Source organism: Vanacampus margaritifer, chromosome 1 (assembly GCF_051991255.1).
Source record: "Vanacampus margaritifer isolate UIUO_Vmar chromosome 1, RoL_Vmar_1.0, whole genome shotgun sequence".
NCBI lineage: Eukaryota > Metazoa > Chordata > Actinopteri > Syngnathiformes > Syngnathidae > Vanacampus > Vanacampus margaritifer.
The window spans coordinates 35503007-35524739 of NC_135432.1; the positions used below are offsets into that span (position 1 = coordinate 35503007).

General features: G+C 46.9%; 3 non-coding genes and 6 pseudogenes across 3 annotated transcripts; all 9 read right to left on the minus strand.

Moving 5' to 3' along the window:
* Window positions 1-12647: 12647 nt before the first annotated feature.
* LOC144041848 (5S ribosomal RNA) lies at window positions 12648-12756 on the minus strand (annotated as a pseudogene).
* A 189-nt stretch (window positions 12757-12945) lies between these two features.
* On the minus strand, window positions 12946-13054 carry LOC144041776 (5S ribosomal RNA; annotated as a pseudogene).
* A 184-nt stretch (window positions 13055-13238) lies between these two features.
* LOC144042340 (5S ribosomal RNA) lies at window positions 13239-13357 on the minus strand. Its single transcript, XR_013290815.1, has one exon. It is a non-coding gene; the product is annotated as a 5S ribosomal RNA (ribosomal RNA).
* A 188-nt stretch (window positions 13358-13545) lies between these two features.
* LOC144041336 (5S ribosomal RNA) lies at window positions 13546-13664 on the minus strand. The gene has a single exon (XR_013290134.1). It is a non-coding gene; the product is annotated as a 5S ribosomal RNA (ribosomal RNA).
* A 186-nt stretch (window positions 13665-13850) lies between these two features.
* LOC144041327 (5S ribosomal RNA) lies at window positions 13851-13969 on the minus strand. The gene has a single exon (XR_013290126.1). It is a non-coding gene; the product is annotated as a 5S ribosomal RNA (ribosomal RNA).
* Window positions 13970-20122: 6153 nt separating this feature from the next.
* On the minus strand, window positions 20123-20231 carry LOC144041931 (5S ribosomal RNA; annotated as a pseudogene).
* Window positions 20232-20419: 188 nt separating this feature from the next.
* Window positions 20420-20528, minus strand: LOC144041942 (5S ribosomal RNA; annotated as a pseudogene).
* Window positions 20529-20714: 186 nt separating this feature from the next.
* On the minus strand, window positions 20715-20833 carry LOC144041774 (5S ribosomal RNA; annotated as a pseudogene).
* A 645-nt stretch (window positions 20834-21478) lies between these two features.
* On the minus strand, window positions 21479-21587 carry LOC144041913 (5S ribosomal RNA; annotated as a pseudogene).
* Window positions 21588-21733: the final 146 nt, after the last annotated feature.

Below are 21733 nucleotides of genomic sequence, written 5' to 3' on the forward strand. Positions count from 1 at the left end.
CCTTTACTTTTAACAAATTCTTTCTGTTTAAAATGCTCAAACTTGGCGATAATAGGACGGGGTCATGCGACTAAACCTGTCGGGCTGAATACTTTGCAACATACAGCATGTAAAAACGAGACGATGTCTCAATTTAAAAGCAAAATTACTAACCTGGGGGGGGGGGGGGGTATACCAATTATAAACGTTCGCCCAAATGGACGCAGTATCTTTCCCAGGGAAGACTTGTGATCACCTATGTTCGGCAGTGGGACGCCTAACTACCTGGGTCAACAGCAAACGATATAGAGCACGAGTCGTGTCTCTGCCACTCCCATCAACCCCTCCCCCTTAACCCAAACGAAAATTAGGGGTGAGTCACCGCCAATCCCTCCCTCATATGCATCCTGAACTGGCGGTACCCTCTCATAGAGTGTGCCCCACCTTCTCAAGATACAAACCCGTATATCACTCACTTTCCTCACCACCTCCGTCCTCCTAAACCTAAGACCCGCCCTACTAAAACTACCCCTAATAGCCTCCACATCGACCCCACCCTCAAAATCTAATAGCTGGCCAACCCGTTTGATACCTGCTCTTTCAATAGACCCGCTGAACATGCTTTCCCTCCTCCCAGGAGGATCAGAGAGCATGTCAGGGTTAAAACGTAAAGGCATTTGCCCTAGCTGCCACAAGGAGCAAGGGGCCGCCACTACAAACGGCCGCAGTCTAGCCCACGCCTCAAACACTTCCCTCTCAAAAGGCGGGACCCGATCCAGGGCAGCCCGCTGGGGAAGCATACACAAATTATAGACACCATACTCACCCAACTTTTCAACATGCGATGCGAAAAATCCTTCCACGCCGCATCGAATCCGGTGTCGAGGAACTTTTTAATCAATTTGAGACGCAGCGCATGCTTCCTAACTACCAAGTCGATCAGTTTAAGCCCTCCCCGATCATACTGACCAACCAAAACATTATGTGCCACCGGTGCCCTCTCTCGCCGTCAGATAAATTTACTAACAGCAATGCTAAACTTATTTGCAAACACCCCCGGTAAGTCATACACAGCAAGAGCATGAACAAGTTTAGACAAACACAGTGCATTTACCACCAACACACTACCTTTCAAGTGAAGACCACGCATTTTCCACAGATTCATTTGGGTGCACACACTACTATACAAGCCAGACCACAAACAATCCCGACAGGTCACCTCATCCCTACCCAAGGGCACACCAAGAACCCTATAAGAATCCCCTGCATCCCTGACGCCCCAAACATTCGGCGGGGCCACGATGCCTCCGCAGTAGGACACAGACGTCTTTTCAAAATTTATCTTTGCTCCTGAGGCAAGGCAATAAACATTTAGGGTGTGGAGAGCCACATTGAGGCTCCCCACATCGCGTAAAACCAAATTGGTATCATCCGCATATTGAAAGATCTTATATTCCCTACCAGATGGACTCACGATTCCGTGCACAGCCCCGTCCCTCTTGAGCATAGCGGCCAAAGGCTCGGCCACTATACTATAGAGGAGTGCACTCAAAGGACACCCTTGCCTTACCGACCTCCGCAAAGGGAAGCTATCCGACAGGAGTTCATTGCACTTTACACGGCTAACCGCACTGGAATATGAAAGATATTATAACATTTTTAATACCTAATTTCATATATCAACCATTGTTACACATTATTAACATTCCAATTCTTTATATTAACCTTGTCGAGATGTTTTGTGTCCTTAGCAGAGCAGATGGTGTTGATCTCGGTATGGAAATCCCCAATTGTCCTCCTGTAAAATTCATTCTCACGGTCTATCTACAATTATCACATTAAGACTAACTTTTAATTTTATATTTATTAAATTCAACATGGACTGTTTGTGTCCTTCGCGACGATATACCCAGACCGACCAATAATTCCCCCATCTGAAAAAATCACTTAGGGAGTTTTTCAGACTAATATATAAAGTTTTGCAGTAAATAAATTTTGCTTGCGTTTCTGTTTAAAAAGAGGGGGAAATTTTACATTTAACCAGTAAATTCGACAATGCGTCCCAAGCAACTATTTAAATTTCAAAAGAGAATTTGGGAAAATATTAGAAGACCAAATTTAACAAAAGTAAAATATAATAATTAAGATTGAAATAAATTGTATCTTATCTGTATTCACATTAGCTGTTTTCAATTTCTGAAACCAGACGAAATTTACCAGTATTATCTTTTGTACTATAAAAATATTGTAGCCTAACCTTAATGAATTTTACAAAGAATCTCAGTTTCCAGCCAATCCATCAAATATTATTAATACATAAAGTTGCCCTTAGTTTTAATGTTACCATTAAGCTTGCTAGTCCCCCTTGTTGATGTTTGTCCAAAAAGCTGACTGTTTTAAAATAGACAGAGATAACCGAATCAGATCAAATCAGAATAGGCATCAAACGTTTTTAAAATGTAATAAATCTGTGTGTATATAGTGTTGTCAATCAGTTCGTTATTTTTACGAAATGTTTTACTGTAAATGTTATCACCTTATATCTGTCAAAATATAGATAGCAGTGTAAACAGTCAGTATCACATCATATGGTCTGGTATCACTAACTCAAGAAAGCATTGTTGGTGGGGGTGAGTCACCGTCGTAGTGGAGCAGTTTTTCATAGGACAGTTCTGGACGCAGGAATGCATTAAGGAAGCATTGGAGCAGTTTTTCATTTAAGACTTTTGCATGTGAGTTCATCAGGGTGCAGTCATTATGTGCATTGGGTAGTGGAGCAGTTTTGTTTTATCACATTTGTATATGAGTTCAGGGTGCAGTCATTGTGGAAACTTTCCACCAGGTGGCGCCAGGAACCTCTGCTCTCCATCAGGTGGCAGCCCGAGCAGGTGGAGTGCTGATCAGGGGATGGCCGCACCTCGTCCCTCTGCTGGTGGTAGCATTTGCAGTTTCTTTGTTGGTGGGGGTTTTGTTTTGAAGAGATCTGTGTCCCGCCAGTTGACTTTGTTTTGAAATAATGACCCCTGACCAATAATCCTCACTCGACTGAAAACATTAAAATCTGCCCCAACAGTATTTAGGTTATAACATGTCAGTAAATATTAAAAACAAAAACGTTCTTTATTTCAAAGAGATTAAAAGAAAATCTTGGGAAAAAATTGTTTTCTTAAATTTAAAAAAAAATAAAAATAAAAATAATTAAAACAATGAAATTTTACAATTTTAAATAATTGGTAATTATATGTCAATATTTGTTATGGTTGACAATATTTAATTTAATAGGTTTTGCATACCTTCATAAATAATACTTAGGATGAGATAGGACAGATATACTCTAACAATTTACAAATATAGTCAATTAATAAGTGTGTAGTTTTCAATTAATGTTTTCAAGAAACACCTAGTCCGCTTTTTGGTCAAACATCAAAGCACAAATTATTTTTTAATTTCATAGCACCTCCAATTATGTCAAAAATGTTATCCTCCCAAATGGCTCCTCATGGAACGGTCTGTTGATTCTTCCAGGACTCGCATGGACTCCAATTCTGAAATGGCACTTCAAATGTCAAATTCAAAGGTTAAATATATTCAGGAGAGATTAAAATTATTTTTCTATTTATAAACATGGGAAAAAACTCCTTTTTAAATTATAATTAACACATTACTTCATCCCCAGGACGGGAGATGAGGAATTTGTCGTCTCCACTCCTTCTAATGGGTGATAGCCGCTTCTGAAAAGATATTTCAAGATTAAATAATGTTCTCGCGTACGAGAAAAATCATAAGGGAAAAACAATCATCTTATAACAAAATATTCCACATTAGTTGCTATTCAAATTATTCGTTTTTAATTAATTATTATTATTATTAAAATAAGAGTAGAGACTAAACTATTTAATCTAAAAACAATCCCAAAAAATTAAATATATATTTTCTCATTAAACTTTAAAAGCAGATTTAATTAACGCTCATACAAACGCAACAATGACGCATTTAACAACGTGTCTTTTATTGAAAAAATTGTAATTGCCTATTTGTAAAGGTTCCAAGGCTGTTACTATTTTAATTTTTGGAAAAAGGGTGACATCTGGCGGTCAGCCAGAGTCATAGCAACTACAATAAGTCAAAATTATTTATGTTCAATAAGCATCATATATGCATTGACATTTTTACAATATCTTAAAACTATACCTCTCTATGTTATTTGTGTATTAATATTGTTCGTTTTATATCAAACATAATTTTAAATATGACGTATTTGCACTCGTGAAGCCAGATTAAGTATTCAACATTAGTGCTTAAGAAATTTATATAAGGGGGTTATAAAATCAGTTACGGCAACAATTTATATAATGTCGTTCAATTATTTAACGCAGACGCTTGCGGGTTTTAGCGTTAGAAATTTTATTAGTAATTTTACCGTCTAATTAATTTATCCCGTTCAGCGTTATTAAACTGTTTCATTCTTTATTACGTAAATTCAAAATCATACGAGCTGTTTGTATGAAACAATCGAAAGTCAATATTACAGCATTAATCATCATTTAATACACTTTTCTTAAAGTTACGTCCGGGATATTCCTCTATATAAAAATTACATACACTCATAACATTATTAACGGGCGGTCGCCGTGTACGCACATTCAAAGTTAAACTGCCGCCCCTAAAACCACCGAACAAATGACACATCTCATTAGAATAAACTAACCTTTTTCACAATATAATTAAGTCCCGTCGTTCAATATTAAATATATTTTATATCATTATCTTAACGGTAGTATCTAACACGGAAGCGCTAGTTCCGTCTAGCGGAAGTAATATCAGGTCGTCTTTTAGTCCTTCAGAATAAAACCGCACCGTAGCCAAACATTATTACTTTATTCAAAGTTGTATAAATGGTTATAACTTCGCAAAAACACCTAAAGCTAGTATTCTAGCATTATTCATCATCTTATCCAAAAATACACGATTATGTGTCGCGTTCTTATATCTCGTATTTTACGTCTAACGCCCGGCGGCGCAAACCTCAACATCCTCCATCAATAGAATTAACTTACCGTAGCTTATAACGGCACCATAAGATTTATTACACCGCAATCGTACATCCATTTTATTAGTTTTTCAAAACCCGGATATGTCTACTGGCCATTTCCCCGATCGCAAATGCGCATGCGCTCACAACTCCATGTCGCCTCATGACGCGGCATTCGGCTCAAACCATTTTTGTAGTTCTCAAATAGTGTCCATACTTTCTATTAATTATTGCTGCCCGTATTTTATAGCTTATTATATTATATTATATTATATTGACGTTAAGTCGTATTAATATTTATAAATGCAGTGACGTCTCACTTATAACAGAATTAGTCAACACCTTATTTCATCGCGGTCACTTTAAGATTTTACCGTGACGTCAGATTTTCTCCACCGACGGGACGGCATACAAACAAACGAATATCAACAAAATATCTCTTTGCGCCCCCGTAAAAACAATAACAATGACGTCGACTATTCTACCACATACAAATAATACACAACAAGTATCATGATCTTCTCTCAAAATAATAAATACCGCTTTAAGTCAATTACGAAGCAGTCTCTCGACTAATATAGCCTGTCTGTTCACAATTACGCGATTCAATTGTGCAGAAACCCCTCGTAACGTTACGTACCAATGTCTGGTAATATATGCTCATCTGCGCATTCATCTTTCTGTTATCTGTCAGCTGAACAGATCTGTCCATGAATATCCATATTCAATCATCCAAGGACCTCGCGATTGATCACAAAACGGCGTATCAACTCCGCTTATTGCCAACCTGACTACCAAAGCTGAATATATGTTCTCGGATCTTAACAACGTCAATCAGGGCAGTACAATTCCGCTGTATATTTCGTAGTTCCTCCGTAATTTCATCCGAGAACCTCCCGTTTGAGTCTAACAAACTGCGTTCCTTGCACAAGGACCTTTAAAACAAATTATCCAAAAGTGCCTCTCGCCTGCGTGAACAAGGCTGTTTTCCACTTCAGCTTCTATTTTATGCAAGGAATTTATGTCAATTTCCCAAGCATCTCTCGTCTTGTAAGAACAGAAAATGTCCCTCAAAACTGACTACAAAGCAATTGCGTACAACTCCACGTGCAGCTTTTATTATACAAGGAAATTATGTCAATCTTCCATGTATCCCTCGTCTTGTAAAAACATAGAAATGTTTCACAAAACTGACTACAAAACGATTGCGTACAACGTGACAGCATTTTGTCAACAATGCTACGTCACCACATATATGTGTATACTTCAAATACCGTGGCAAAATCCGAAATCTGGGACTTCGCGTCCAACCAAACGATTTCAAAATTTATCACTATTTTTCTTACACAAACTCCATCCTCAATAATTTTGCAAGACGAATTTATCAGCCGCAGCGTTCTCAGACAGACAGAACTCCTAAAACGTGGATAAAGTGTCCACTCACCGTGATTAATATGTGGCCGGGGAATTCTGCCCGTCCTTGAACGCCCCGCTGTAAAACGTCGCTACGTCGGGAGTCACCATTTTGAAGGAATTAAGGAATTTTGTCCTCTTTGCGTGTTCCAAAAATGAAGATAGATTTAATGTAAGAAAAATACACCTTTGCAAAAATGATTTTTAATCAATCAGAGATCTCTGGACAGATAACAGCCTCTATCATCACTTAAACATCGTGGGATTCAGAGCATCAAATGTGCTTCTTCCGGGTGCACAACGGTTTCTTATAGTTTAAGGACCTCCTCTCTTTTATTTGTAGACAAAACATATCTCTGAGTACTTTTCCAGAGCAGATGGCGTAAACAAGGTCAGATTTGGGTGTGTGTTCGGGACTGAAAATGTTATATAGTTGAAGGTTCTATTTTTCCCCATAACAAAATCTCACAAACAAGTTGAACCAAATTTACGGTGGCCGTGACTGATGAAGAAAGTAAAGAGTGTGTGTGTGTGTTATTTCAAAGCAAATTTTGTTTTCAAGACCGAAATGTGCGTGTACAAAATAAAACAAGGAATTTTGGACCAATCAATGTGCACCAGCCCAAGGTCAGACCATACCGAGATCAACACTTTCTGCTCTACTAAGGACACAAAACATTTCGACAAGGTTAATATAAATAATTGGGATGTTCATAGTGTGTAACAATGGTTAATAAAATAAAATGAAGAATTAAAAATGCTACAATATCTAACAGTCTGTAATTGGCCAGGCACCACTTATCACCCTTCTTAAAAATCAGAGTCACAATACTCAGAGAAAAGGAGTCCGAAACCCGACCCTCTCTCTCTATATCGCCATACAGAGTATGGAGAATCGGGGCTAACCTGTGAGCGAAAGCACTATAAAACTCTGCGCTCAAACCATCCTCTCCTGGACTCCTACAGGCATTGAGACCCCTAATTGCTGCAAAAACCTCCGCCAAGGAAATAGGCACGTCACAGCTGTCAGCGTCACTAGGGCTCAGAGACGCATCAAGCGCACCTAATGCCTGACTACAGTTTACCTCGTTCATCCCTTCCCCATCAAACAAATCTGAATAAAAGCTACCTACAATGTCCAAAATCTCGTCCAAGTCACTATGAAATCTGCCTGACTCATCCAACAGGCCATCCAAGTATAGCTTGCTCTGCCTGGACTTCTCTAAACCAAAAAAGAAAGCTGTGGAGTGCTCCCCCTCCACCGCATACTGGGCCCTGGATCTCAGTGCCGCCCCTCTAGCACGACTAACCTGTATAGTCCTGAGCTCCTCCTGCAGCACCAGATACTCAGGATCTACCGGGCCTAAGCCAGAGGTGGCGGCAAGTCCCTGGAAGTGGCTCTGGACAGTATGCTCCCTGATGGACTCCTCCCACCTCCTCTGCTTACTATAACGTAGGCACAGCTTTTTAATTTTAGCCTTTGCCTGCTCCCACCAATCAACCAAAGAGTCACAAATTCCCATTTCATCATCAAAACAATCAAAAAGGTGCTCCATCTTATTTACAAAAGTGGGGTTGGCAAGCAGCATATTATTAAAAACCCAGACCCCCCCATTCCTCTTACCACCCAGGAAGTCAAGTTTGACGGAAAAAAGGGAGTGATCGCTCCAGCCCACACATGCATAGGAGCTGCCACCGATATACTTCCATAAAGCACTTGAAACAAAACACAGATCTAGCCGAGACTGGAGGAGGACCCCCCGCACCACCTGACGCCGGGAATAGTCCCTTTTTAGGGGGTTGAGACCTCCAGACTTCGGACAGATCAGCAGCCACTGCAGCATCAATCAAAAAACCTGGACTAACGTCATTCCTGAATGTGTTGTTCGGACCGAGATCGATTTTTGACAACGCTATATTAAAGTCACCAATCAAAATCGAGGAATCAGTGACATAAGGGAAAACAGAAACAAAGAAGGTTTTCCTCTCCATCTCCTCACTAGGCGCGTAAACATTTATAAGGTGGAATTTAGTGGAGACACGCAGAAAATCAATCACTATAAAGCGGCCATGTGGGTCCGCATGCACTAAAGAATACATGCCGAAAACACCCTGCTTAACTAGGACAGCCACACAGCAGGAGTGTACAGAGCCCAAAGCACAGTACAAAACACCAATGTCCATATCCTCTACCCTGCGAAGATGCTCCACCTCCCACCACGTTTCCTGGATGCACAGCACGTCCCAGGTGGTGTCGTGAAACACACTGTGCATCTTTTCCCTATTCCTCAAGCTCCGGGCATTAATGGAGACTAGGGAGAGCGTCATTTGGAAGAAAAAAGGAGTTGAACCATCATCCTGATGCAGACTACCGTTTACACTTCCTGTTCGTCTGTGTCGTAGAGACCTCATTCCCTTGGGGAATGACACCCGTAGGAACAGTTATGGCATCGACAGTGGCAGACTCAGAACGGGCAGTGCCGCATGAAACGGGACCCTGACCCTGCAGCCCTGACCGCCGATCACTACCAGGCTGGGTCTCACAAAACCCATCGGCATGTTTCGACCCAACCCTCCCGGTCGGTGATCTGGACCTGTCACCACTCTTAGACAGTGGCCGCCTATGCGGCGCCCGACCCCTGCTGCCCGCCCTCGAGCGCTGACACTTGGGAGTCTGGTCTGACTTCAGTGCCTGCTCCCCCGCTTCAGGGGTAAGGTGTGGAGCCAGATCCTCACCCATCCCCCTCCCCGGTCCAGCCCCTGCCACCACAATATTAGAGGTAGGGCAGGACACTGCCCCCCCCCCCCTCCCTGCTCAGGGGCAGGACTGTGAGACATTTTACCAGCCCCCCCACCACAGGCACCAATGCTACCGGGTCAGGTATACCTGGTTTCACCTCCTGATCTAACAGGGCCTCTCTCGATCCAGGGCCGTGCTCTACGTCAACCGTAGGAAGGGGACCCTCACCCCCTTCCTCCGGGTCAGAGGCTAGGTGGCCAGAGCACCCACACACAGAGGGATACTGGTGACAGTCCTTACATTTAGCGGCCCTGGGCTCTGTACACTCACGCGCATAATGGCCTTGGGCCCCACACCGTCTACAACAGAAATCAGGGCATTCACGCAACACATGGTCAGGCTGGAGACACCCCCTGCACACCTTCACTTGCCTGTCATGAATGACCCTAAAGTATTCAGGCCCTCCCGCCATGTTAAACCTGACAGAATATGGCAGAGAACGCACTTGGTCTGTAAAGCGGACCTTTACAAACCTCGTCCCATCAGCTATGTTTGTCCCCTCTTCACCTCTCCCCGCCCGTCCTCCGCCTCCCTGTCCCTTCTCCCTCGTCGCCCTTCCTCCTCCTCTCCCCCTCTCTCTGCGGCCCTGCTGCTGCCTCCTGCCCTTCCTGTCGTCTCCTTCCCCCGTCCCCTCCCCCTCCCCTGTCCGCCCTCCTCCCCCTCCCCTAGGCCGGGGGTTCCGTCCGTGGCCCGGGTCTCGGCGCTCCGGGGGCCGGGGGAGTGGGCGGGATTGGTGTTGTGCCCGCCCCGCTCCGGTGGGCCTCCGGGCACTTCGGGCGGGCCCCGGTATCCGGGGGGCAAGCCCCGCCGGGGTCCCGGTGGGGTGGGTGGGGGTTTTGGTGGGCGGGTGCGCCTCCCCCCCCCGCCCGGTTGGGGGGGGGCCCAGCTGGTCGCTCCTCTTAACTCACTGCACTAGTTTTGCACAATACATTTTAGGGCACATAACACACTTTGGGGGGGAGTGGGGTGGGGTGGAGACACCGTCTCCGCCCTGCAGCTCCCCTCCAAATTTTAATGCACCACACAACTGGGGGGGGGGGGGCATCGGTTGGGGCGGCCGCGGTATGAAGCAGTGCTGCGGTCGCCTGTCCGTGTGCACCCCCCCCCCCACCATTAATTTATTTTAATGCACCACATACGCTCATTGACATGCCTGGGGGGCGGATGGATCGGCGCAGGGGGGGATATCATTTCCCTCTGCTCCGGTTCACCTGCCCCCAATTTTTAATGCACCACACACACACACTTATGTATATACACTGGGTGGGGTCACACACACGGTTTAGGGGTAGAGTTCGCCAGTCGGCGAGCTGGCGAACTTAGTAACAGGGTTAGTTTTTCACTTTGATCGTTGGGGTGACGACCGGGGCCTCTCCCCGCTGGGCCTGGGGTTCGGGGATGCCGCCCGTCCTCCGGTGCCCCCATCTCCCCTTCTGCCCCTGGTGTTCCGTCCCTCCGCGTGGTGGGGTGGGCGCGGGTGCCCTCTCCGCTCCGCTGCCCGGCCCCCTCTTCGGCACGGATGCCTGGGTGCGGTGTGTCCCCGGGGTCTGGGGTCGGGGGCTGGGGGGCTGTCGGTTGGTGGGGGTGGGGGCGGGGGGCGGGGCGGCTTGGTTGGTGGGGGGGTGGTGGTGGGGGTGCTGGGTGGGGAGGGTGTCTGGGGATTTGGGGACCTGGGGGTGGTTGGGGCTGGGTTGGGGTGGGGGGCGGGGGGGTCGCGGGGGGAGCGGGGGTTGTGGGCCGGTGGGGTGCCTGGTGGGCCTGCAGTGCCCCGTCCTGCTGCGTTGGGTTGGGGGCGCGGGCCGCGGGCCGCGTTGGGGTGGGGGGCGCTCCTGCTCCGGGGTTTGCTCTCCGGCCGGTGGCCCCTGCGGGGCCCGGGGGTCGTCCTTTGGCGCGGCCGCGGCCTGGGGGGCCCTGAGGTGTTGCGCTTGCTCTGTCCTGGCGGGGGTCGACGGCTCCCCTCTTTGGTGGAGATTTTCATGCATGCTAGATCCACCACACCAGCATCTATCGAGACTCAGACACAATTTGTTTCTCCCTCAGGTCATTGATTCGGTGGAGGCTGGTGTCTGTGGATCTCACTCTGCTTCGTCTGTCCTTTCTACCTTTCCTCAGTTTCTCCTTTGGGCCCTTGAGGTTTCCCTGATTTGTTGGAGTTTGGATGTCTTTGGGGTTGGTGAAGGTTAGTGGCCCGGTGGGTGGTGTCTGGTCGGTGCTGGGCTTCGCTTTTCTTTCTTTTCTTTGGTCCCCCTTTGGGTCTCCTGGCGGCCCCACGACTCTGGCTGGATTTTGAAGTGTTCGGTTTAGGTGAACGGTATGGGAATTCTTATTTATTTTATTTTTTTTTCGCACGCACGCACACACACACGCACGCACACACGCACAAACACACATCCAAAAAAAAAAAAAAAAAAAAAGGGAGAACAATGATGATGACATTTCAAATGATCAATACTGAGATCTCCCAAAAAAAAAAAAAAAAAAAGCTATGTTTGTCCCCGGCCACATCTGTCTCCTCACCTCGGACACGGCCGAAACACCCCAAGTGAGGAGCTTCAGAAGGATTTCCTCATCCTCAATATACGCTGGCAGGCCCATGAAAGACACAACGAGTTCGTCAACACAGATATCCCTCCCGTGAACCCTAGTTTCCCCGATCCTAAACCCATCTAACAATTTTTCCTTGGCCACCTGGGATGCCACAGTCATTTCGAACCTGTCTTTTGTAATCATTCGACAGGCCAGAATTGTACCACAGACCTCTTTGGTAGCCCTCAGCAGAGCCAACGGAGACAGACCAGCACCACCTTCGAGCTCCAAAAACACCATCAGCTCTTTATCAAAACTTACCTTTCTCTTGTGCACCACACTCATACTACCTCGAATATCATTCGCACCTACATCATCGCCAACCATCCTGCCAGAAAATTCACCATTCACCATTCTAGACTTCCTGGGCCCAGCAAAGGCCACATCCATTCTAACAGTCGCAACAAAGCAAAAAAGCTCTGGGGGGAAAAGAAACCCTCCTCCACAGCCAAGGAAGCTGGGAGGAGTAGAACCTGAAAACTAACACAAAATAAAGCGAGAATAACCAAAACAAATTCAAAAACAGACAAAGAAAGAACACAAACCACATAATGGGGAGCACACAGCCCCACTGACACATACAGGAACAATCAGCTCAGCTGCAACCAATCAACCACACCTGGGCGTTCTCAGGGTAGTATGGCTGTAAGCCGAGAAAAAGAAAACAGTTGACTGTTTTATAGGTTGCACTTGTCTAAACTTGGGACAGAAAAACATTTCGACTGCGTGTTCAGCTCTCATTCTGTCAGTTTAGCGTGCGGCTGTCTGTTAGCAAGTAGCTAGTGTACTTGAGGTCTTTTGTGAAAGTTTACTTTTGCCATGGAGGTGCAAAAAAAAAGCTTACAGCACCTGCTATTCCCAGGCGGTCTCCCATCTAAGTACTAACCAGGCCCAACCCTGCTTAGCTTCCGAGATCGGTCGTTCTCAGGGTAGTATGGCCGTAAGCCGAGAAAGAGCAAACAGTTGACTCTTTTAAAGGTTACACTCGTCTAAACTTGGGACAGAAAAACATTTTGACTGCATGTTCAGCTCTCATCCTGTCAGTTTAGCGTGCGGCTGTCTGTTAGCAAGTAGCTAGTGTACTTAAGGTCTTTTGTGAAAGTTGACTTTTGCCATGGAGGTGCAAAAAAAAAAAGGCTTACAGCACCTGGTATTCCCAGGCGGTCTCCCATCCAAGTACTAACCAGGCCCGACCCTGCTTAGCTTCTGAGATCGGGCGTTCTCAGGGTAGTATGGCCGTAAGCCGAGAAAAAGAAAACAGTTGACTCTTTTATAGGTTACACTCGTCTAAACTTGGGACAGAAAAACATTTTGACCGCATGTTCAGCTCTCATCCTGTCAGTTTAGCGTAAGGCTGTCTGTTAGCAAGTAGCTAGTGTACTTGAGGTCTTTTGTGAAAGTTGACTCTTGCCATGGAGGTGCAAAAAAAGCTTACAGCACCTGGTATTCCCAGGCGGTCTCCCATGCAAGTACTAACCAGGCCCGACCTTGCTTAGCGTCCGAGATCGGATGAGATCGGGCGTTCTCAGGGTAGTATGGCCGTAAGCCGAGAAAAAGAAAACAGTTGACACTTTTAAAGGTTACACTCATCTAAAATTGGGACAGAAAAACATTTTTACTACATGTTCAGCTCTCATCCTGTCAGTTTAGCGTGCGGCTGTCTGTTAGCAAGTAGCTAGTGTACTTGAGGTCTTTTAAAGAAAGTTGACTTTTGCCATAGAGGTGCAAAAAAAAAAGCTTACAGCACCTGGTATTCCCAGGCGGTCTCTCATCCAAGTACTAACCAGGCCCGACCCTGCTTAGCTTCCGAGATCGGACGAGATCGGGCGTTCTCAGTGTAGTATGGCCGTAAGCCCAGAAAAAGAAAACAGTTGACTCTTTTAAAGGTTACACTCGTCTAAACTTGGGACAGAAAAACATTTTGACTGCATGTTCAGCTCTCATCCTGTCAGTTTAGCGTGCGGCTGTCTGTTAGCAAGTAGCTAGTGTACTTGAGGTCTTTTAAGAAAGTTGACAGTTGCCATGGAGGTGCAAAAAAAAAGCTTACAGCACCTGGTATTCCCAGGCAGTCTCCCATCCAAGTACTAACCAGGCCGAACCGTGCTTAGCTTCCGAGATCGGACGAGATCGGGCGTTCTCAGGGTAGTATGGCCGTAAGCAGAGAAAAAGAAAACAGCTGACACTTTTAAAGGTTACACTCGTCTAAAATTGGGACAGAAAAACATTTTGACTGCATGTTCAGCTCTCATCCTGTCAGTTTAGCGTGCGGCTGTCTGTTAGCAAGTAGCTAGGGTACTTGAGGTCTTTTGTGAAAGTTTACTTTAGCCATGGAGGTGCAAAAACAAAGCTTACAGCACCTGGTATTCCCAGGCGGTCTCCCATTCAAGTACTAACCAGGCCCGACCCTGCTTAGCTTCCGAGATCGGACGAGATCGGGCATTCTTTTTTTTTTTTTTTTCTTTTTTATTATCAAAATACAAACACAGAAATACACATTCATTTACAAACCCACAAAAACCACACCGCTAACAACTAGGCAAAAAAATATCAAAGTAACCAAAGTCACTGTCATAATGACAGGGGAGATTCGCCGAGGTTTGGGGGCAACCACCAGTGGGCGGGAATCCCTCAAATGTTCAGCTGGGGGAGTCCAGATGTATCCCAAAAAAATAAGTCGTTACGTTGAAAAAAAGTGTTCACGAACTCGTGCTCTCTGACGGCATGGAGATGGCGGATATGGGCTGCCAAAAGTCTCACAAAGACAGCCCAGTGGTCAGCAGTCCTGGCGTCATAGAGGTGTATGTTGCGCACCAAGTACACAGCATATCTCCCGAAAGACAGGCACAGATGAAGAGCCTCCCAGTTTATTCCACCCGCCGAATCAGCTCTCTGGACATCCCGACAGATGGGGCCGAAGAGCAGAAACCAGGGCTCGTCCATGTCCTCCACATCAACCGCCGGCGGTGGGAGTCTCAGACCCAATCTCCTGACGAGGAGGTCCTGCAGCCTGGTCCAGAAGCACCGCACCGCCGGACACCGGAACATGAGGTGGAGCAGATCTTCTGGCACTCCTCCGCACACTGGACAGTCCCGACTAAACCTGTCGGGCTGAATACTTTGCAACATACAGCACGTGAAAACGAGACGATGTCTCAATTTGAAAGCAAAATTACTAACCTGGGGGGTGGTATGCCAATTATAAACGTTCGCCCAAATGGACGCAGTATCTTTCCCAGGGAAGACTTGTGACCACCTATGTTCAGCAGTGGGACGCCTAACTACCTGGGTCAACAGCAAACGATATAGAGCACGAGTCGGTGTCTCTGCCACTCCCATCAACCTCTCCCCCTTAACCCAAACGAAAATTAGGGGCGAGTCACCGCCAAGCCCTCCCTCATATGCATCCTGAACTGGCGGTACCCTCTCATATAGTGTGCCCCACCTTCTCAAGATACAACCCCGTATATCACTCACTTTCCTCACCACCTCGGTCCTCCTAAACCGAAGACCCGCCCTACTAAAACTACCCTTAATAGCCTCCACATCGACCCTACCCTCAAAATCTAATAACTGGCCAACCCGTTTGATACCTGCTCTATCAAAAGACCCGCTAAACATGCTTTCCCTCCTCCCAGGAGGATCAGAGAGCATGTCAGGGTTAAAACGTAAAGGCATTTGCCCTAGCTGCCACAAGGAGCAAGGGGCCGCCACTACAGACGGCCGCAGTCTAGCCCACGCCTCAAACACTTCCCTCTCAAAAGGCGGGACCCGGTCCAGGGCAGTCCGCTGGGGAAACATACACAAATTATAGACACCATACTCACCCAACTTTTCAACATGCGAAGCGAAAAAATCCTTCCACGCCGCATCGAATCCGGTGTCGAGGAACTTTTTAATCAATTTGAGACGCAGCGCATTCTTCCTAACTACCAAGTCGATCAGTTTAAGCCCTCCCCGATCATACTGACCAACCAAAACATTGTGTGCCACAGGTGCCCTCTCTCGCCGCCAGATAAATTTACTAACAGCAATGCTAAACTTATTTGCAAACACCCCCGGTAAGTCATACACAGCAAGAGCATGAACAAGTTTAGACAAACACAGTGCATTTACCACCAACACCCTGCCTTTTAAGTGAAGACCACGCATTTTCCACAGATTCATTCGGGTGCACACATTGCGAAACAAGCCAGACCACAAACAATCCCGACAGGTCGCCTCATCCCTACCCAAGGGCACACCAAGAACTCTATAAGAATCCCCTGCATCCCTGACGCCCCAAATATTCGGCGGGGCCACGATGCCCCCGCAGTAGGACACAGACGTCTTTTCAAAATTTATCTTTGCTCCTGAGGCAAGGCAATAAACGTTCAGGGTGTGGAGAGCAACATTGAGGCTCCCCACATCGCGCAAAACTAAATTGGTGTCATCCGCATATTGAAAGATCTTATATTCCTTACCAGATGGACTCACGATTCCGTGCACAGCCCCATCCCTCTTGAGCATAGCGGCCCAAGGCTCGGCCACTATACTATAGAGGAGTGCACTCATAGGACACCCCTGCCTTACCGACCTCCGCAAAGGGAAGCTATCCGACAGGAGTCCATTGCACTTTACTCGGCTAACCGCACTGGAATACAAAAGTTTAATCCAGTTCACGAAGCCATTTTTAAAACCAAATTTCTCCAAAACACGGTAAAGAAAACAATGCTCAACCCTATCAAATGCTTTACTGAAATCAACTGAAACATGAATCCCCCCAGAGGCATGCATCTCCTTCAACAAAAACTTTAGGGAGAGTATCGTGTCAGAAATGTCCCGTCCCGGGACACAATACGCCTGTGTACTGGCAACCACTTTACCAATCACACCTTTCAACCTACGTGCTAATACTTTCGCCAGTATTTTATAATCGGTGTTAAGGAGACTTATTGGTCTGTAATTGGCCAGGCACCGCTTATCACCCTTCTTAAAAATCAAAGTCACAATACTAAGAGAAAAGGAGTCCGAAACCCGACCCTCTCTCTCAATATCGCCATACAGAGTATGGAGAATCGGGGCTAACCTGTGAGCGAAAGCACTATAAAACTCTGCGCTCAAACCATCCTCTCCTGGACTCCTACAGGCATTGAGACACCTAATTGCTGCAGAAACCTCTGCCAAAGAAATAGGCGCGTCACAGCTGTCAGCGTCACTAGGGCTCAGAGACCCATCAAGCGCACCTAAAGCCTGACTACAGCTTACCTCGTTGATCCCTTCCCCATCAAACAAATTTGCATAAAACCTACCTACAATATCCAAAATCTCATCCAAAAAAGAAAGCTGTGGAGCGCTCGCCCTCTACCGCATATTGGGCCCTGGATCTAAGTGCCGCCCCTCTAGCACGACTAACCTGTATAGTCCTGAGCTCTTCCTGCAGCACCAGATACTCAGGATCTACCGGGCCTAAACCAGAGGTGGCGGCAAGTCCCTGGAGGTGGCTCCGGACCGTATGCTCCCTGATGGACTCCTCCCACCTCCTCTGCTTGCTATAACGTAGGCACAGCTTTTTAATTTTAGCCTTTGCCTGCTCCCACCAATCAACCAAAGAGTCACAAATTCCCATTTCATCATCAAAACAATCAAAAAGGTGCTCCATCTTATTTACAAAAGTGGGGTCGGCAAGCAGCATATTATTAAAAACCCAGACCCCCCCATTCCTCTTACCACCCAGGAAGTCAAGTTTGACGGAAAAAAGGGAGTGATCGCTCCAGCCCACACATGCATAGGAGCTGCCACCGATGTACTTCCATAAAGCACTTGAAACAAAACACAGATCTATCCGAGACTGGAGGAGGACCCCCTGCACTACCTGACGCCGGGAATAGTCCCTTTTTAGGGGGTTGAGACCTCTCCAGACCTCGGACAAATCTGCAGTCACTGCAGCATCAATCAAAAAACTTCGACTAACGTCATTCCTGAATGTGTTGTTCGGACCGAGATCGATTTTTGACAACGCTATATTAAAGTCGCCAATCAAAAACGAGGAATCAGTAACATAAGGAAAAACAGAAACAAAGAAGGTTTTCCTCTCCATCTCCTCACTAGGCGCGTAAACATTTATAAGGCGAAATTTAGTGGAGCCACGCAGAAAATCAATCACTATAAAGCGGCCATGTGGGTCCGCATGCACTAAAGAAGACCCGCCGAAAACACCCGGCTTAACTAGGACAGCCACACCACGGGAGTGTGCAGAGCCCAAAGCACAGTACAAAACACCAATGTCCATATCCTCTACCTTGCGAAGATGCTCCGCCTCCCACCACGTCTCCTGTATGCACAGCACGTCCCAGGTGGTGTCGTGAAACACACTGTGCATCTTTTCCCTATTCCTCAAGCTCCGGGCATTAATGGAGACTAGGGAGAGCGTCATTAGGAAGAAAAAAAAGGAGTTGAGCCATCATCCTGACGCAAACTACCGTTTAGCCTTCCTGTTCGTCTTTGTCGGGGCGACCTCATTCCCTTGGGGATCGACGCCCGTAGGAACAGTTGTGGCATCTACAGTGGCAGACTCAGAACGGGCAGTGCCGCATGAAACGGGGCCCTCACCCTGCAGCCCTGACCGCCGATCACTACCAGGCTGGGTCTCACAAAACCCATCGGCATGTTTCGACCCAACCCTCCCGGTCGGTGATCTGGACCTGTCACTACTCTTAGACAGTGGTCGCCTATGCGGCACCTGACCCCTGCTGCCCGCCCTCGAGCGCTGAGACTTGGGAGTCTGGCCTGACTTCAGTGCCTGCTCCCCCGCTTCAGGGGTAAGGTGTGGAGCCAGATCCTCACCCATCCCCCTCCCCGGTCCAGCCCCTGCCACCACGATATTAGAGGTAGGGCAGGACACTGCCCCCCCCTCCTGCTCGGGGGCAGGACTGTGAGACATTTCACAAGCCCCCCCCACCACAGGCACCAATGCCACCGGGTCAGGTATACCCGGTTCCACATCCCGATCTAACAGGGCCTCTCTCGATCCAGGGCCGTGCTCTACTTCAACCGTAGATGGGGGACCCCCACCTCCTTCCTCCGGGTCAGAGGCGAGGTGGCCGGAGCATCCACACACAGAGGGATACTGATGACAGTCCTTACATTTAGCGGCCCTGGGCTCTGTACACTCCCGCGCATAATGGCCTTGGGCCCCACACCGTCTGCAACAAAAATCAGGGCATTCACGCAACACATGGTCAGGCTGGAGACACCCCCTGCACACCTTCACTTGCCTGTCATGAATGACCCTAAAATATTCAGGCCCCCCCGCCGTGTTAAACCTGGCGGAATATGGTAGAGAACGCACTTGGTTTGTAAAGCGGACCTTTACAAACCTCGTCCCATCGGCTATGTTTGTCCCCGGCCACATACGTCTCCTCACCTCGGACACGGCCGAAACACCCCAAGCGAGAAGCTTCTGCAGGATTTCCTCATCCTCAATGTAAGCTGGCAGGCCCAGGAAAGACACAACAAGTTCATCCACACAGATATCCCTCCCGTGAACCCTAGTTTCCCCGATCTTAAACCCATCTAACAATTTATCCTTGGCCACCTGTGATGCCACAGTCATTTCAAACCTGTCTTTGGTAATCATTCGACAGGCCAGAATTGTACCACAGACTTCCTTGGTAGCCCTCAGCAGAGCCAACGGAGACAGACCAGCACCACCTTCGAGCTCCAAAAACACCGTCAGCTCTTTATCGAAACACACCTTACGCTTGTGCACCACACTCATACCACTTCGAACATCATCCGCACCCACATCACTGCCAACCATCCTGTCAGAAAACTCACCATTCACCATTCCAGACATCCTGGGCCCAGCAAAGGCCACATCCATTCCAACAGTCGAAACAGAGCAAAAAGCTCTGGGGGGGGGGAATAAACCCTCCTCCACAGCCAAGGAAGCTGGGAGGAGAAAGAAACTGAAAACTAACACAAAAATAAAGAAAAATTAACCAAAATGAATTCAAAAACAGACAAGGAAAGAACACAAAACCACATAATGGGGAGCACACAGCCCAACTGACACACACAGGCACAATCAGCTCAGCTGCAACCAATCAACCACACCTGGGCGTTCTCAGGGTAGTATGGCCGTAAGCCGATAAAAAGAAAACAGTTGTCTCTTTTAAAGGTTACACTCGTCTAAACTTCGGACAGAAAAACATTTTGACTGCATGTTCAGCTCTCATCCTGTCAGTTTAGCGTGCGGCTGTCTGTTAGCAAGTAGCTAGTGTACTTGAGGTCTTTTGTGAAAGTTTACTTTTGCCATGGAGATGCAAAAAAAAAGCTTACAGCACCTGGTATTCCCAGGCGGTCTCCCATCCAAGTATTAACCAGGCCCGACCCTGCTTAGCTTCCGAGATCTGACGTTCTCAGGGTAGTATGGCCGTAAGCCGAGAAAAAGAAAACAGTTGACTCTTTTAAAGGTTACACTCGTCTAAACTTGGGACAGAAAAACTTTTTGACTGCATGTTCAGTTCTCATCCTGTCAATTTAGCGTGCGGCTGTCTGTTAGCAAGTAGCTAGTGTACTTGAGGTCTTTTAAGAAAGTTGACTTTTGCCATGGAGGTGCAAAAAAAAAAAGCTTAGAGCACCTGGTATTCCCAGGCGGTCTCCCATCCAAATACTAACCAGGCCCGACCGTGCTTAGCTTCCGAGATCGGGCGTTCTCAGGGTAGTATGGCCGTAAGCCGAGAAAAAGAAAACAGTTGACTATTTTAAAGGTTACACTCGTCTAAACTTGGGACAGAAAAACATTTTGACTGCATGTTCAGCTCTCATCCTGTCAGTTTAGCGTGCGGCTGTCTGTTAGCAAGTAGCTAGTTTACTTGAGGTCTTTTGTGAAAGTTTAGTTTTGCCATGGAGGTGCAAAAAAAAAGCTTACAGCACCTGGTATTCCCAGGCGGTCTCCCATCCAAGTACTAACCAGGCCTGAATGTGCTTAGCTTCCGAGATCAGACGATATCGGGAATTCTCAGGGTAGTATGGCCGTAAGCCGAGAAAAAGAAAACAGTTGACTCTTTTAAAGGTTACACTCGTCTAAACTTGGGACAGAAAAACATTTTGACTGCATGTTCAGCTCTCATCCTGTCAGTTTAGCGTGCGGCTGTCTGTTAGCAAGTAGCTAGGGTACTTGAGGTCTTTTGTGAAAGTTGACAGTTGCCATGGAGGTTAAAGAAACATAAGAGTTTGAGCTTAAAGTAGTTCATTTCATCCTGTGTATCAGAATGTGATACTGTGGAGTGCTGAGCGGTTGAATGGTGGAACAAAACAGGATGTGGGAGGCAAGGGAGTGCAAGAATGGAATGTTTCATAACAAACGGTGCCAGTCGCGGAGAGGATCCAGAGGAGATAACACGGAGGCAGCTGGTGGAAAAATACTGTGAAGAAACTACAACCAGGAGGAGCAAGCAAACGATTCTGCAGGGGAAGAAAGACCAATGAGAGCAAGCTAAAGTATTGTGCAAAACAGTTGACTCTTTTAAAGGTTACACTCGTCTAAACTTCGGACAGAAAAACATTTTGACTGCATGTTCAGCTCTCATCCTGTCAGTTTAGCATGCGGCTGTCTGTTAGCGAGTAGCTAGTGTACTTGAGGTTTTTTGTGAAAGTTTACTTTTGCCATGGAGGTGCAAAAAAAAAGCTTACAGCGCCTGGTATTCCCAGGCGGTCTCCCATCCAAGTACTAACCAGGCCCGACCCTCCTTAGCCTCCGAGATCGGGCGTTCTCAGGGTAGTATGGCCGTAAGCCGAGAAAAAGAAAACAGTTGACTCTTTTAAAGGTTACACTCGTCTAAACTTGGGACAGAAAAACATTTTGACTGCATGATCAGCTCTCATCCTGTCAGTTTAGCGTGCGGCTGTCTGTTAGCAAGTAGCTAGTGTACTTGAGGTCT